We start from the raw sequence: 16,216 nt of genomic DNA, 5'->3' as shown, positions 1-16,216 counted from the left end.
ATGGAATACAACAAAATACAATAACATAGATGGAAAATCCCCAAATACTTGGCTATTAAACAATATATTTCTGAATAATACATGGGTCAGAGAATAAATCTCCAGAGACATTTAAAAATACTTGAACTAAATGAAAATGAAAACACAACTTAAAACTTTGTATGAGGCCGTAAGAGCAATGCTTAGATGGAAATTTATAGCATTAAATATTAAATGCATATATTAGAAAAGAAGAAACACCCAAAATCAATCACCTAAGCTTCCAACATAGGAAACTAGAAAAGGAAGAGAAGATGAAGTCCAAAGTAAACAGAAGAAAAAAAACATAGTAAAAATAAGAGCAGAAATCAATGAAATTGAAAACAGGAAATCAATTGAGAAAATCAATAAAACCAAAAGCTGATTATTTGAGATCAATAAATTCAGTAAGAAACACACACACACACACACAAATCACTAATATCAGAAATTAAAAATGGGACATCACTACAGATCTCATGGACATTAAAAAAAATAAAGGAATATTGTGTTCCATAACTATAAATTTGATAACCTGGATGAAATGGACCAATTCTATAAAAGACATAATCTGTCAAAACTCACACAAGAAAAATCTATGAGGCCAGCATTACACTAATTCTAAAATCAGACAGATATTATAAGAAAACTACAGACCAATACCTCTTATGAACATAGATGCAAAATCTTTAACAAAATATTGGCAAATAGAACCCAACAATATATAAAAAGAATTATATGCCACAACCAAATAGGATTTATCCCAGATAGACAAGGTTGGGTCAACATTAAAAAATCAGTTAATGTAATCCATCACATCAACAGGCTACAGACCAAAAAGCAAAGTCATAAGTTCATGTCAACAGACAGAGAAAGCATCTGACAAAATCTAACATCCAGTCATCATAAAACTTTTATAGTAAATTAGGGCAGAGGGGAACTTCAACTTGACAAAGAATATCTATAAAAAAAAACCTATTGCTAACATGTTTAATGGTGTGAAACTATAAAGTTTCCATTTAGATGAAGAACAAGGCAAGGATGTCATCTCTCACCACTGCTTTTCAACACTATACTGGAAGTCCCAGCTAATGCAGTAAGATACGGAAATAAAATGTATACAGATTGGGAAGGAATTGTTAAAAAGAAGACAACAGGCCCCAAATGGATTTACTTGAGCTAAACCCCTGTCACAGACCAAGACTTAATACCTAACCTAACTGCAAGTTCAACCTTCTTTAAGAATGTGATCTTAACCAGTCAGTCTGGAATTTCCTAGTCAGCACTAGTGAGGTAATTCACCCAATAGACTCCATTTACCTCCCTAAAAAAGGTGACCTTGCCTGAAATAATCCTTTCTTTTGTTTATGACTTCCTTGTCCTACCTCCTTTCTGCCTTTAAAAGCCTTTCCTTGGGTCACCTGGGTGGCTCAGTCAGTTGAGCCTCCAACTCTAGATTTCAGCTCAGGTCATGATCTCACGGTCAGTTATGAGATCTAGCCCCACACTAGGCTCTGTGCTGGGCACGAAGCCTGCTTAAGAATCTCTCCCTCCCTCTCCCCCTCAGCTCTTTCCCCACTTGTGTGCATACTCTAAATAAATACATAAATACATACTTCTTTTATTTGCTAGATGGGATGCTGCCTGATTCATGAATCACTGAATAAAGTCAATTAGGTCATCAAATTTACTCAGTTGAATTTTTATTTTACAGAAGAAATAAAACTGTCTTGTTCACAGATGACATGATCATCTATGTAATGAAAATCCAAAAGAAGCGACAAAAATACTAAAACTAATAAGCAATAATAGCAAGGTTGTAGAATACAAGGTTAATATACAAAAGTCAACTGCTTTCCTATATACTAACAATGAACAAATGGAAATGGAAATTAAAGACCTAATACTAATTACATGAATATCCCCCAAAACAAAATGTTTAGGTATAACAAAATAGGTAAGAGATCTATATAAGGGAAACTATAAAACTCTGATGAAAGAAATCAAAAAAGAACTAAATAAATGGAGATAATCCATGTTCATGGATATAAAGTCTCAATATGGTTAAAATATCAGTTCTTCTCAACTAGATCTATGATTCACTGCAATCCTAACCAAACTCTCAGCAAATATTGACAAACTAATTCTTAAGTTTACATGGAGCAACAAAAGACCAGCGATAGTCTACACAATATTGAAGAACACAGCTGAAAGACTGACACCACATGACTTCAAGACTTACTATATAAAGCTAGAGTAATCAAGACAGCATGGTATTGGTGAAAGAACAATAGATCAGTAGAACAGAATAGAGAGCCCAGAAACAGATCCACATAAATACAGTCAACTGATCTTTTTATATTATCTTATTTTAGAGAGAGAGAGAGAGCACATGAGCAGGGGAAAGGGGCAGAGAGAGAGAGAGAGAGAGAGAGAGAATCCTAAGTGGGCTCAACCAACATTCAGCATGGAGCCCAATGTGGGGCTTGATCCCACACCCTGGGATCACGACCTGAGCAGAAATGAAGAGTTGGATGTTCAACACACTGAACCACACAGGTGCCCCACACAGTGATCTTTGAAAAAGGAGCAAAGGCAATACAATGGAGAAAAAATAGTCTTTTCAAACAATGGTGCTGGAACAACTAGACATGCACATGCACAGAAATGAATCTAGACACAGACTTTACACGCTTTAAAAATTTAACCCCAAATGGGTCACAAACCTGAATACAAAACACAAAACTAAAATTCCTAGAAAATAACGTAAGATAAAACCTAGATGACCTTGGGCTTGGTGATGACTTTTTAGATACAACACTAAGACACAGTCAAGGAAAGAAATGGTTGATAAGCTGGACTTTATTACAATTAAAGTATCGGTCTATGAAAGACAGTGTTGAGAGAATGAAAAGACAAGCCACAGACTGGGAAAAAACAATTCCATTTTTTTAAATGTTCATTTATTTTTGAGACAGAGCACTGTACAAGCTGGGAGGGCAGAATGACAGGGAGACAGAGGATCCAAAGCATGTTCTGGGCTGACAACAGACAGCCTGATGCAGGGCTCAAACTCACAAACTGTGAGATCATGATCTGAGCCAAAGTCAGATGCTTAACTAACTGAGCCACCCAGGCACCCCTGGGAGAAAAATTTCAAAAGACACACCTGATAAAGAACCATTACCCAAAATATACAAAGAACACTTTTTAAAATCCAAGTTAGTTAACACATTGGGTAATAATGATTTCAGGAATAGAATTCAGCGATTCATCACTTACATATAACACCCAGTGATCATCCCAATAAGTGCCCTCCTTAATGCCCATCACCCATTTAGGGCATCCCCTCAACCTGCCAGCAACCCTCAATTTGTTCTCTATATTTAAGAGTCTCTTATGGTTTGTTTCCCTCTCTGTTTTTATCTTACTTTTGCTTCCCTTCCCCTATGGTCACCTGTTTTGTTGTTTCTTAAATTCCACATATGAGTGAAATCATATGATATTTGACTTTCTCTGACTTATTTCGCTTAGCACAATATCTCTAATTCTATCCATGTTGTTGCAAATGGCAAGATTTCGTTCATTTGGATCACCAAATAATATTCCATTGTATAGAAATATATACCATGTCTTCTTTATCCATTCTTCAGCCGATGGACATTTGGGCTCTTTCCATACTTTGGCTATTGCTGACAGTGCTGCTATAAACATTGGGGTGCATGTGCCCCTTCAAATCAGCATGTTTGTATCCTGTGGATAAATACCTAGTAGTGCAATTGCTGGGTTTTAGGGTAGTTCTATTTTTAATTTTTGAGGAACGTCTGTACTGTTTTGCAGAGTGGCTGCACCAGTTTGCATTCCCACCAGGAGTGCAAAATGGTTTCTCTTTCTCCTCATCCTTGCCAATATTTGTTGTTGTCTGAGTTGTTAATTTTAGCCATTCTAGCAGGTATGAGATGGTATCTCATTGTGGTTTTGATTTGTGTTTCCGTGATGATGGGTGACGTTGAGCATCTTTCCATGTGTCTGTCTGTTAGCCACTTGGATGTCTTCTTTGGAAAAATGTCTATTCCTGTCTTTTGCCCATTTCTTCACTGGATTATTTGTTTTTTGGGTGTTGAGTTTGAAAAGTTTTTTATACATTTTGGATATTAACCCTTTATCTGATATGTCATTTGCCACTATCTTCCTATCTTCTCTCATTCCATCAGTTGCCTTTTAGTTTGGTGATTGTTTCCTTTGCTGTGCAGAAACTTTTTACCTTGATGAGGTCCCAATAGTTCATTTTTGCTTTGGTTTCCCTTGCCTCTGAGGACATATCAAGTAAGAAGTTGCTGCGGCCAAGGTCAAAGAGGTTGTTGCCTGTTTTCTCCTCTAGGATTTTGATGGCTTCCTTGTGTTACATTTAGGTCTTTCATCCATTTTGAGTATCTTTGTGTATGGTGTAAAGAAGCAGTCCAGGTTCATTCTTCTGCATGTCACTGTCCATTTTTCCCAACACTGTTTGCTGAAGAGACTGTCTTTTTTCCACTGGATTTTTTTTTTAATTTATAATGTTTATTTCTTTTTGAGAGAGAGACAGAGTGTGAACAGGGGAGGGGCAGAGAGAGAGAGGGAAACACAGAATCTGAAGCAGGCTGCAGGCTCTGAGCTGTCAGCACAGAGCCTGACACAGAGCCCGAACCCATGGACTCTGTGATCGTGACCTGAGCCAAAGTCGGATACTCAACCGACTGAGCCACCCAGGTGCCCCTCCATTGGATATTCTTTCCTGCTTTGTCTAAGATTAGTTGGTCATATGTTTGTGGTCCATTTTGGGGGTTCTCTATTCTGTTCCATTGATCTGAATGTCTGTTTTTGTGCCAGTACCATACTGTCTTGATGATTACAGCTGTGTAATACAGCTTGAAGTCTGGAATTGTGATGCCTCCAGTTTTTTTTTTTTTTTTTTTTTTTTTTTTTCAACATTACTTCGACTATTGAGAGTCCTTTCTGGTTCCACACAAATTTTAGGAATGTTTGTTCTAGCTCTGTGAAGAATGCTGGTGTTATTTTGATAGGGTTGCATTGAATATGTAGATTGCTTTGGGTAGTATTGACATTTTAACAATATTTTTTCTTCCAATCCATGAGCATGGAATGTTTTTCCCATTTTTTGTGTCTTCTTCAATTTCTTTCATAAGCTTTCTATAGTTTTGAGTGTATAGATTTTTCACCTCTTTGGTAAGGTTTATTCCAAGGGTTTATTACGGGTGTTGGTGCAATTGTAAATGGGATCAATTCCTTGATTTCTCTTTCTGTTACTTCATTATTGGTGTATAGAAATGCAGCTGATTCCTGTACATTGATTTAATATCCCATGACTTTGCTGAATTTATGTATCAGTTCTGGAATTTTTTTGGTGGAGTCTTTTGGGTTTTCCACATAGAGCATCATGTCACCTGTGAAGAGTGAAAGTTTGACTTCCTCCTTGCTGGTCTGGATGCCTTTTATTTCTTTTTGTTGTCTGATTGCTGAGGTTAAGACTTCTAACACTATGTTGAATAACAGTGGTGAGAGTGGACATCTCTGTCGTGTTCCTTAGGGGGAAAGCATCCCCATTGAGCATGCTATTAGCTGTAGGTCTTTCATATATGGCCTTTGTGATCTTGAGGTATGTTCCTTTTATCCCTACTTTGTTGAGGGTTTTTATCAAGAAATGATGCTATATTTTGTCAAATACTTTTTCTGCATCTATTGAGATCATGTAGTTCTTATCCTTTATTTTATTAATGTTATGTATCACATTGATTGATTGCAGATATCAAACCAGTCCTGCATCCCAGCAACAAATCCCACTTGATTATGGCAAATAATTCTCTTAATGTATTGTTGGATCTGGTTTGCTAGTATCTTGTTGAGAATTTTTGCATCCACGTTCACCAGGGAAATTGGTCTGTAGTTCTCCCTTTTAGTGGGGACAAAGAACTCTTAAATAAGAAAAAAAATGGGGCCCCTGGGTGGCTCAATCAGTTAAGCGTCTGACTTTGGCTCAGGTCATGATCTCATGGTTCGTGGGTTTGAGCCCTGCATCAGGCTCTTGTGCTGACAGCTCAGAGACTGGAGCCTAATTCAGATCTATGTCTGTCTGTCTCTCTCTCTCTCTCTCTCTCTCTCTCTCTGCTGCTCCTCCATTCACACTCTGTCTCTCTCTCTCTCTCAAAAATAAACATAAAAAAAAAAAAGAAGAAGAAACAACCTGATTTTTTTTTTTTCTCATTAAACTTTTGTTTTAATGGGTCTCAAAATTCTGGGACAGATTTTTGGTCAAGTTGTTTCCATTAAAAAGTACTGGTTTTAAAAACTAGTAACTTAAAACTGCCACACACACATACAAAACAAATGGCCCACAAAACATTCTTCCTTCTTTCTGAAGGTTTTATGATGCATTTGCTATCATTAACCATTCTTTTACTATTAAACTTAAATGGCCAATTGACACAAACAGTTCTGAGACCGTTCTTCCACCACTGATTGAGACTGGAGTGGCAGAGATAATATTCATTTAGCCTTCTGAGCTTTTTGGGAAGACTTGGTGACTTCCCAGCTTCAGCCGCCTTCTTGTTCACTGCTTTGATGACACCCACAGCAACCACCTCATATCACGAATAGCAAAATGGCCCAGGGGAGGATAGTCAGAGAAGCTCTCAAGACACACAGGCTTGCCAGGAACCATATCAACGATGATAGCATCACCAGATCTCAAGAACTTGGGACCATCTTCCAGCTTTTTTCCAGAACAACGATCAGTCTTCTCCTTCAGCTCAGTGGACTTGCAGGCAATATGAGCTGTGTGAACATCCACCACAGGTGCATATCAAGCGCTGATCTGGCCTGGATGGTTCAGGATAATCACCTGAGCTGTGAAGCCAGCTGCTTCCATTGGTGCGTCATTTTGCTATCACCAGCGACACTGTCACAATGAACATCTTTGACAGATATGTTCTTGACTTTGAAGCCCACATTTTTCCCAGAAAGAGCCTCACTCAAAGCCACTCAAAGCTACATGGTGCATTTCAACAGACTTTCCCTCAGTTGTAACACTGACTGGAGCAAAAGTGATGACCATGCCTGATTTAAGAACAACAGTTTCCGCTTGGCCCATAGGGACAGTACCAATACCACCAATTTTGTAGACATCCTGGAGAGGCAGACATAAGGGCTTGTCAGTTAGATGAGTTGGTGGCAGAATACAATCCAGAGCCTCAAGCAGTGTGGTTCCACTGTCATTGCCATCTTTACGGGTGACTTTCCATCCCTTGAACCATGACATGTTAGCACTTGGCTCCAGCATGTTGTCACCATTCCAACCAGAAACTGGCACAAATGCTACTGTGTTGGGGCTATAGCCAATTTTCTTAATGTAGGTGCTGACTTCCTTAATGATTTCCTCATATCTCTCCTGGCTGTAGGGTGTCTCAGTGGAACCCATTTTGTTAACACCAACAATAAGTTATTTTACACCCAGTGTATAAGCTAGGTCATGCTCACAGTATTCTTGGAGATACCAGCTTCAAATTCACCAACACCAGCAGCAACGATCAGGACAGCAGAGTCAGCCTGAGATGTGCTTATAATCATATTCTTGATAAAGTCTTTGTGTCCTGGGGCATCAATAATGGTCACATAGGACTTGCTGGTCTCAAATTTCTACAGGGAGGTATCAATGGTGATACCATGTTCATTTTCAGCTTTCAGTTGATCCAAGACCCAGGCATACATGAAGGAGCCCTTTCCCATCTCAGCAGCCTCCTTCTTAAATTTTTCTAAAGTTCTTTTGTCAGTCCTGTCACATATATAGATCAGATGACCAGTAGTGGTAGCCTTGCCCAAATCTACGTGTCCAATGATGATGATGTTGATGTGGGTCTTTTCCTTTCCCATTTTGGTTTAGGTTTAGAGGTGGTTTTCACGACACCTGCGTTCTGGCAACAAACCCACTGTGAGAGAAGCCAACCTGAGTTTAAAAATGGGCCAAACATCTTAACAGACACCTCACCAAAGATATACAGATGGCAAATAAGCATATGAATAGATGCTTCACATCATATGTCATCAGGAAAATGCAAATTAAACTAATGAGATATGGGGGCGCCTGGGTGGCTCAGTCAGTTAAGCATCCAACTTTAGCTAGGGTCATGATCTCACAGTTTATGAGTTGGAGCCCTGTGTTAGGCTATGTGCTGACAGCTTGGAGCCTGGAGCCTGGTTCAGATTCTGTCTTCCTCTCTCTCTCTCTCTCTCTCTCTCTCTCTCCCTCAAAAATAAATAAACATTTTTTAAAAAAGTATCAGATTCTTGGTTTTGGCTTAGGTCATGATCTCATGTTTCGTTGAGACTGAGCCCTGCATCAACCCCACACTGGGCGTGAAGCCCTTAGGATTTTCTCTCTCCCTCTGCCCTTCCCCTGTTCACGTATGTTCATTTTCCCTCTCAAAAAAAAAAAAGAAGTTTAAAACTTATGCCCACATAAAAACCTGCACACAGATGTTTGTAGCAGCTTTACTGATAATTGCTAAAACTTGGAAGCAACCGAGATCTCCCTCAGTAGGTGAATGCGTAAATAAACATCCAAAGGAGTGCTAAAAATTCAATGCTAAAATGAGATGAGCTATCAAGCCATAATAAGAAATGGAGGAGGGGCACCTGGGTGGCTCAGTCAGTCAGGCGTCTGACTTCGGCTCAGGTCATGAACTCCTGGTTCATGAATTTGAGCCCTGCATCTGGCTCTGTGCTGACAGCTCAGAGCCTGGAGCTTGCTTTGGATTCTGTGTCTCCTTCTCTTTCTGTTCCTCCCCCACTTACACTCTGTCTCTCTCTCCCTCTCTCTCAAAAATAAATAAAGGCTGGGGCGCCTGGGTGGCACAGTCGGTTAAGCATCCGACTTCAGCCAGGTCACGATCTCGCGGTCCGTGAGTTTGAGCCCCGCGTCAGGCTCTGGGCTGATGGCTCGGAGCCTGGAGCCTGTTTCCGATTCTGTGTCTCCCTCTCTCTCTGCCCCTCCTCCGTTCATGCTCTGTCTCTCTCTGTCCCAAAAATAAATTAAAAAAAAAAAAAAAAAAGTTGAGAAAAAAAAATAAAGGCTAAAAAAAAATTTAAAAATTAAAAAAAACACATGGAAACTTAAATGCACTTACTAAGTTAAAGAAGCCAGTCTGAAAGGCTACATACTGCATGGTCTCAACTGTCTGACATTCTGGAAAAGCAAAATCAAGGAGACAGTAAAAAGATTAGTGGTTGCCAGAGGTTAGGTGGGAGGGAGGGTCAAACAAGCGGAACACAGGATTTTTAGAACAGTGAAACTACTCTGTATATAATACTACAAGGGTGGATATGTCATTATACTTAAAATTTTTAAATGTTTATTTATTTTTTTAAGCTGTAAGCACAGAGTTTAACACAGAGCTCAAATTCACAAACCGTGGGATCATGACCTGAGCCGAAGTCAGACGCTTAAATGACTAAGCCACCCAGGTGCGCCAGATATATGTCATATTATAAATTTGTCCAAATTATGGAATACACCAAGTAAACTGCAACATAAACTATGGTCTCTGGGTGACAATGATGTTTCCATAGAGGTTCATCAGTTGCAACAAATGTATGACTCTGGTGGGAGATGTTGATAATGGGGAAGGCTATGCATGTGTACAGTCAGATAGTATATTGGAAATCTCTGTAAATTCTGTTCAGTATTTCTGTGAACCTAGAACTGCTCTACAGTCTGTTTAAAAAAATTCAAACCAGTCATATTACTTCTAAACCTCAATAAAATGTTCTTCTCAATACCAGTACAATGGAAAAATCATCTCAAATATACTGCAAAAACAATCACAAAACATAAATCATAGGGAAAAATAATTATCTGTAGAACTCCAAATGGCATTCATCCTAGGCATTTCTTTTTATAACTCAGAGAACAAAATATTACTGTCCTCTGCAAATTTATAAGCCCAAAGCCTTCATCTAACATATTATAGCTGCCATCACCTCCTCCTTCCCTGTAGGTTTTCAAAACTAGTTTGAGAGCTCAAAACCACTTGGAGAGCTAGGTAATTTGTTTTACCCTGATGTTGTATTCAAGTGGCTGAAGACAAACACATCACCCATGGAAATCATACTACAGACTTTATATAACTGACATGCAACTTCGTGTAGACAATGCCATAATTGTCAATGACCTCTAGAAGAATGACCATTATGGTTTTAAGGCCTGTCAATGTAACATTTAACACAAAGTACCTTAAAGGTGATTCATGTTGATACTTTGTATCAGAGGATACATTTTCATCAATTAGCTGAAAAAGCAATCTCTTGGTTTTAAACACACACACAAAAAACAGAGTGTTTAGACCTAACAATGTGAAATATAGATTGGGCATTCAAATTTAGAGATTAAAAACACATTTATAAATTGTTTAATATTAACAACTAGTTATTCATATTTTTGCTTTTTCTTTAGCACACACATTTCAGTTGAATACTCTGTAATAAATTATAATAACAAACAATATACACCAATACAACAATATACATCAATATACTACATCATAATAAAACTGAAAATGGAGAAGGGAATGAATAACATCCCCTGTATTTTGTTTTTTCCCTTGTTGTAAAACACCATATAAGTGAGGAAGATTCCTGACTGGAGCTACCCATGAACAGCAGCAATGGCAATGATAATGGCAACGAGGAAAATGGGGGGCTGGCTCATGTACTTTCCTCATCCTCTATCTACCATGGAGACATGGAGGAGATTCTTTTGAATGCACAACAGGAATTAGGACAGAGCAGTTTAAGAGGAAGTGATTACTGTGACAGCCCTTCCCCATAAGAAGATGAGTAGATTTTTTGTTTGATGTAGAAATGCACAGCAGCAGAGACCACAGCTCTCAGTCAGAAGTTATAAAAGAAAAGAAAGAAGTTGATGCTTTGAAGGAAAGTATAGACTGTATGTCTGACTGATCCTGTAGGCCTGAAACCATTCCCCTGGGGAGTTAGTTCCTCTTCAGGCACTCTGTATCTTTTAGGCATGAGGAAAAGAAAAAACAGGAAGAGGCGTATTTTCTCTGCAGACTCTCTTCATTCCATCTCTCTTCCTTCCTCATGTTTTGGCTTTGGAGCTAGGCATCTATACTGAAAATAACTGAGCACACCTCTGCTAGAAGTAGTGTATTATCATAGTAGTTTACTTGAACTTGAGACCATGACAAGCCTGACCCAACCTACCACCCTATTTTTACATATCCAAGTTCCAGTAACTCTCAAATCCAGTATTTTATTCAAACTCTGTTGAGGCATTTTACTAACCTCATTCCCTCTTTAGCCTATGACGCTTTAGAATTTCCTAGCAGTTGGCTGCTGTCTAGCAAGGGCTTCTTTTCCCACAAATGCCACCAATAGATTAAAATTTTGGCAACAATGTTATTGTCTTTTATTACCACCAGACCAAGACCTGCATCATTCATGGTATAAATTTTACTCCTGCAATGTAACTACCACCTCTTTCTTAAAATGAAATCAGGTTAGCAAATGATAAGATGCTTTGTTGTTTTATTTTGTTTTGTTTTTCAAGACAAAGGCAAGCTTCTCTAAGTTTGAATTTACAGTTATTAAAAAAGAAAAGAGGGGCACCTGGTTGGCTCAGTCAGTAGAGAGTATATGACTCTTAATTTTGGGGTTGTGGGTTCCAGCCCCACATTGAGCCTAGAGCTTACTTAAAAAAAACAAAAACAGGGGTGCCTGAGTGGCTCAGTCGGTTGAGCGTCCGACTTCGACTCAGGTCATGATCTCACAGTCTGTGAGTTCAAGCCCCACGTTGGGCTCTGTGCTGACAGCTCAGAGCCCGGAGCCTGTTTCAAATTCTGTGTCTCCCTCTCTCTCTGACCCTCCCCCGTTCATGCTCTGTCCCTCTCTGTCTCAAAAATAAATAAACGTTAAAAAAAAATTAAAAAACAAAACAAAAACAAACAAGACATATACACACAAATATCCAGGGCAATAAAAAAATATTTTAAACCAAAAACTAAGAAGAAATTAAGATATAATAAAATGGAAAGGGAGATACAACTCCATACATTGTAAAGATTAAAAAAGAAAGGATTTTTTTTTTTTTTTTTTTTAAAGAAAGGCAGACTGCCACATGCAGCACCTCATTCAGATGTGTCTGGAGTCTTAGAAGCTTGACTACCATATGTTCTCCTACAAATGGAGTTTGAGAGCCTGTTTGGAGGCTTTAGCAGTGGAGTGTGGCCATTCCTACACCCTTGACAGAACGGTGTCTGGGAAGATCATCCTCTTCAACCCAGTGTGCAGCCTCAGGAAATGCACATGGAGCATTGAGGGAGGAAGGGGAGATGGGCCTAGCCAGCTAGATCAGCCAAATCAGCCCTGGTGATCAATAGGGTGACAGATGTTGCAGCTAGATTGCCTCCCATCCAAAAGAGAGGATATTTTTGAGACATTTAGAAATCTGTATGCTGGGGCACCTGGGTGGCTCAGTCGGTTTAGCGTTCGACTCTTGATCTTGGCAGGTCATGATCTCATGGTTTGTGGGATCGAGCCCCATGTTATTAGCACAGAGCCTGCTTGGGATTCCCTCTCCCTCTCTCTCTGCCCTTCCCCTGCCTGCATGTACTCACCCTCTCTCTCTCTCTCTCTCATAAATAAACTTAAAAAAAAAAAAAAAAAAGAAACTTGAATGCCAACAGGATATTTGATGAAGAAATCATTTTTAACTTTTTTTTTATTTTTTATTTTTTAAAAATTTTTTTTTTTCAACGTTTTTTATTTATTTTTGGGACAGAGAGAGACAGAGCATGAACGGCGGAGGGGCAGAGAGAGAGGGAGACACAGAATCGGAAACAGGCTCCAGGCTCCGAGCCATCAGCCCAGAGCCTGACGCGGGGCTCGAACTCACGGACCGTGAGATCGTGACCTGGCTGAAGTCGGACGCTCAACCGACTGCGCCACCCAGGCGCCCCTTTTTTTAACTTTTTTGATGTGATAATGGTAGTGTAATTAAAAATAAAATCTTAAATGGGGCGCCTGGGTGGCTCACTTAGCTGAGCGTCCAACTTCGGCTCAGGTCATGATCTCACAGTCTGTGAGTTCAAGCCCCGTGTCGGGCTCTGTGCTGAAAGCTCAGAGCTTGGAGCCTGCTTTGGATTCTGTGTCTCCCTCTCTCTCTGCCCCTCCCCTGCTCACGCTCTGTCTCTCCCTGTCTCTCAAAAATAAATAAACATTAAAAAAAAATAAAAAAAGAAAATAAAATCTTAAAACAAATAAAAATAAAAAAATAAAAATAAAATATTTATTTTTTAGAGATACATACTGAAAAAATTTTTAATTCCGCTATACTTAAAATACAGTGCTGATTAAAGTGCACAATATAGTGATTCAATTCTATATATTACTCAGTGCTCATGATAAGTATACTCTTAATTTTACCCTCCTCACCTATTTCACCCAACCCCCCACCTCCCTACATACTGAAATTTTTATAGATAAAAGTATATGATGCCTAGATTTTGCTCCAAAATAATATCAAGAAGAGACATGACTAGGGTGTGAAAAAAGCATAACTGGCAATGTGTTAATGGCTGTTAGGGCTTAAATGATGGGGGTCATTATACTATCTTATTTATTTTCATACATGTTCAAAATTCTCCAACATAAAATGTTTATTAATTTATTTATTAATTAATGTTTACTTATCTATTTTGAAGGAGAGAAAGAGAGTGCAAACAGGAGAGGAGCAGAGAAAGAGAAAATCCCAAGCAGGCTCTGTGCTATCAGTGTAGAGCCAGACCCAGGGCTTGATCCAACAAACCACGAGATCATGAAAAGCTGAAATCAAGAGACCTGAGCTGAACTCAAGAGTCAGATGCTGAACTGACTGAGCCACCAAGGCACCCTAAAATGTTTTTTAAAAATAAGTGGTATAAGACAATTAAGAAATAAAAATCCACTGTATTCTCCTCCAAAAATAATAAATAAATAAATAAATAAATAAATAAATAAATAAATAAGAGGGTATTATGAACAGCTCTATGCCAATAAATCTGAAAATCTAGGGATAATATCCAGAAAAATTATCAAAAGTTGACAGGAAAAACCAGAAAACTTGCCCCCAAAGAAAACACCAGGTGATTTTGCAGGCATGATAAGGCACAATAAATTAAACCTCATATATACTATTCCAGAGGATAGAAAAAGAGGAAACACTCTTCCCTTCCCAACTCTATATTTTACGAAGCTAGCATATCCTTAGGGGCGCCTATGTGACTCAGTTGAGCATCCGACTCTTGGTTTTGGCTCAAGTCATTGTTAGGATGTCCCTGGAACCACAGTGGGAGGGACAGCCATCTCGCCAGCGCAACCCAACGGAAAGCCCAAAGCTGCGCGCCAAAACAAATTGGAGGTCAACCAATCACCGAGCGACAGCACGACATGGCGCGAAAAAGGTCCACGCGGACCTAAACTGCGAACCGCTGCAGCTTAAAAACCCTACCACACACCCGGCGCGACTTCCCTGACTTTTCTTTCTCTTTCTCTCTCTTTCTCTCTCTCTTTCTCTCTCTCCCTGAGTCTCTCTCTCTCTCTCTCCCTGAGTCTCTCTCTCTCTCCCTGAGTCTGTCTGTCTCTCTCTCTCCCTGAGTTGAGTCACGGAACCTCGCCCGAGACCTTAGTTCCCAATAAAGCCTTTGACTGCTAAAATTTCTTAGCCTCTGACTCCTGTCTTTACCCTGCCGGAAGCCTGACCCTAACAGTCATGATCTCATGGTTCCTGGGTTTGAACCCCACACTGGGCTCACTGTTATCAGTGCAGTGCAGAGCCTGCCTCAGATCCTCTGTCTCCCTCTCTCTCTGCTCTTCCCCCACTCACATGCACATGCATGCACATATTCTCTCTCTCTCAAAAATAAACATTAAAAAATTTTTTTAACTGAAGACATACAAGAAAATTACAAGCCAACCTCACTCATGTTAGACTGATACAACTAAATGGTAAAACAATTAAAAGCACTCATTTTAACATCAGGAAAAAGACAAGGATGAGTTCTAATACCAATTTCATTAATACTGTACTGGAGATTCTGATTAGTGCAATAAGTGTAATAAATAAATTTAAAAGAGACTTGTCAAGGAAAAAAATTATCATCATTCACAGACAGTACGATTTTCAAAGTAGAAGACCGACCCAAAGAAACCTGGAGATAAATAATGAGGATAATCATACAGTTCAACAAATTTGCTGGATATGAAATCAATATGGAAAAGTCAATTTGATAAGGGTACCATAGCTGAGTAAGATATTAACACTAGGAAAAACTGGGTGGAGGATATACAGGAACACTTTATACATTTTTGTGAATCTAAACTTATTACAAAATAATCTTATTTTAAAAGATTACAAATGATTTTAAAAATTAAGAAGTCTGACAATATTAAGTATTAGAGAAGATGAAGAGCAACAAAAAATTCTTATGTACTGCTGACAGAGTGTACGTTGGAAAACCACTTTGGAAAACACTTTGGCATTATCTTGTAAACTGAACATGTCTATACTCTTAGACCCAGAAATTCTACTCCCAAGTATATACTCAGAGAAACTCGTATACATATGTATAACAATGTTCTTAACAGCAATATTTGTAATAGCAAAAAGGTGAAAATGTCTACTGACAAGATAATAGATGAATAAATTGTGTGATATATTTACACAATGGAATACCAAACACCAGCCAATACATTAACCTAGATCATATATTCTCAGTGTGGATGATTTCGAGGGTTAAAACTGGTTTGGCAAGATAGGGGAATCTTAGGTATTACAATCGCTTGTGGCCCTCCAGAGGGCAACAGTACATAAATACACTTACATCTATGGTATTAAAATTTCATGGGAAAGGAGGGAGATGATTAGGATACAAATGTCTAAAAAAGGATCCATAGGGGACTGAGAAAGAAAAAAATAATTCAGAAACAATGACCTAGGACAGTCTCAAGAATGTAACACTGTGCGAAAAAAAAGCAAGTTTAGAAAAATACATTTAATGTGGTATTATTCACATAAAGTTAAAAATGTACAAAGTAATATACTGTCTAGGTATGTGTGGTATATATAATATACATATATATACATATACAT

General features: G+C 38.7%; 1 protein-coding gene and 2 pseudogenes across 16 annotated transcripts in view; 1 reads left to right on the top strand and 2 right to left on the bottom strand.

The window, feature by feature from the left end:
- BCL2L13 (BCL2 like 13) overlaps positions 1–16,216 on the bottom strand; it is an 88,883-nt gene that overhangs the window by 19,534 nt on the left and 53,133 nt on the right. The window lies entirely within an intron of this gene.
- LOC131520233 (elongation factor 1-alpha 1-like) lies at positions 6,172–9,072 on the bottom strand (annotated as a pseudogene).
- LOC131483720 (BCL2/adenovirus E1B 19 kDa protein-interacting protein 3-like) lies at positions 10,706–11,213 on the top strand (annotated as a pseudogene).

This window comes from Neofelis nebulosa, chromosome 8 (genome assembly GCF_028018385.1).
Source record: "Neofelis nebulosa isolate mNeoNeb1 chromosome 8, mNeoNeb1.pri, whole genome shotgun sequence".
In the NCBI taxonomy this organism is placed as follows: Eukaryota; Metazoa; Chordata; class Mammalia; order Carnivora; family Felidae; genus Neofelis; species Neofelis nebulosa.
The sequence above is the reverse complement of the archived record's forward strand: the minus strand, read 5'-3'. Positions and strand labels throughout refer to the sequence as shown.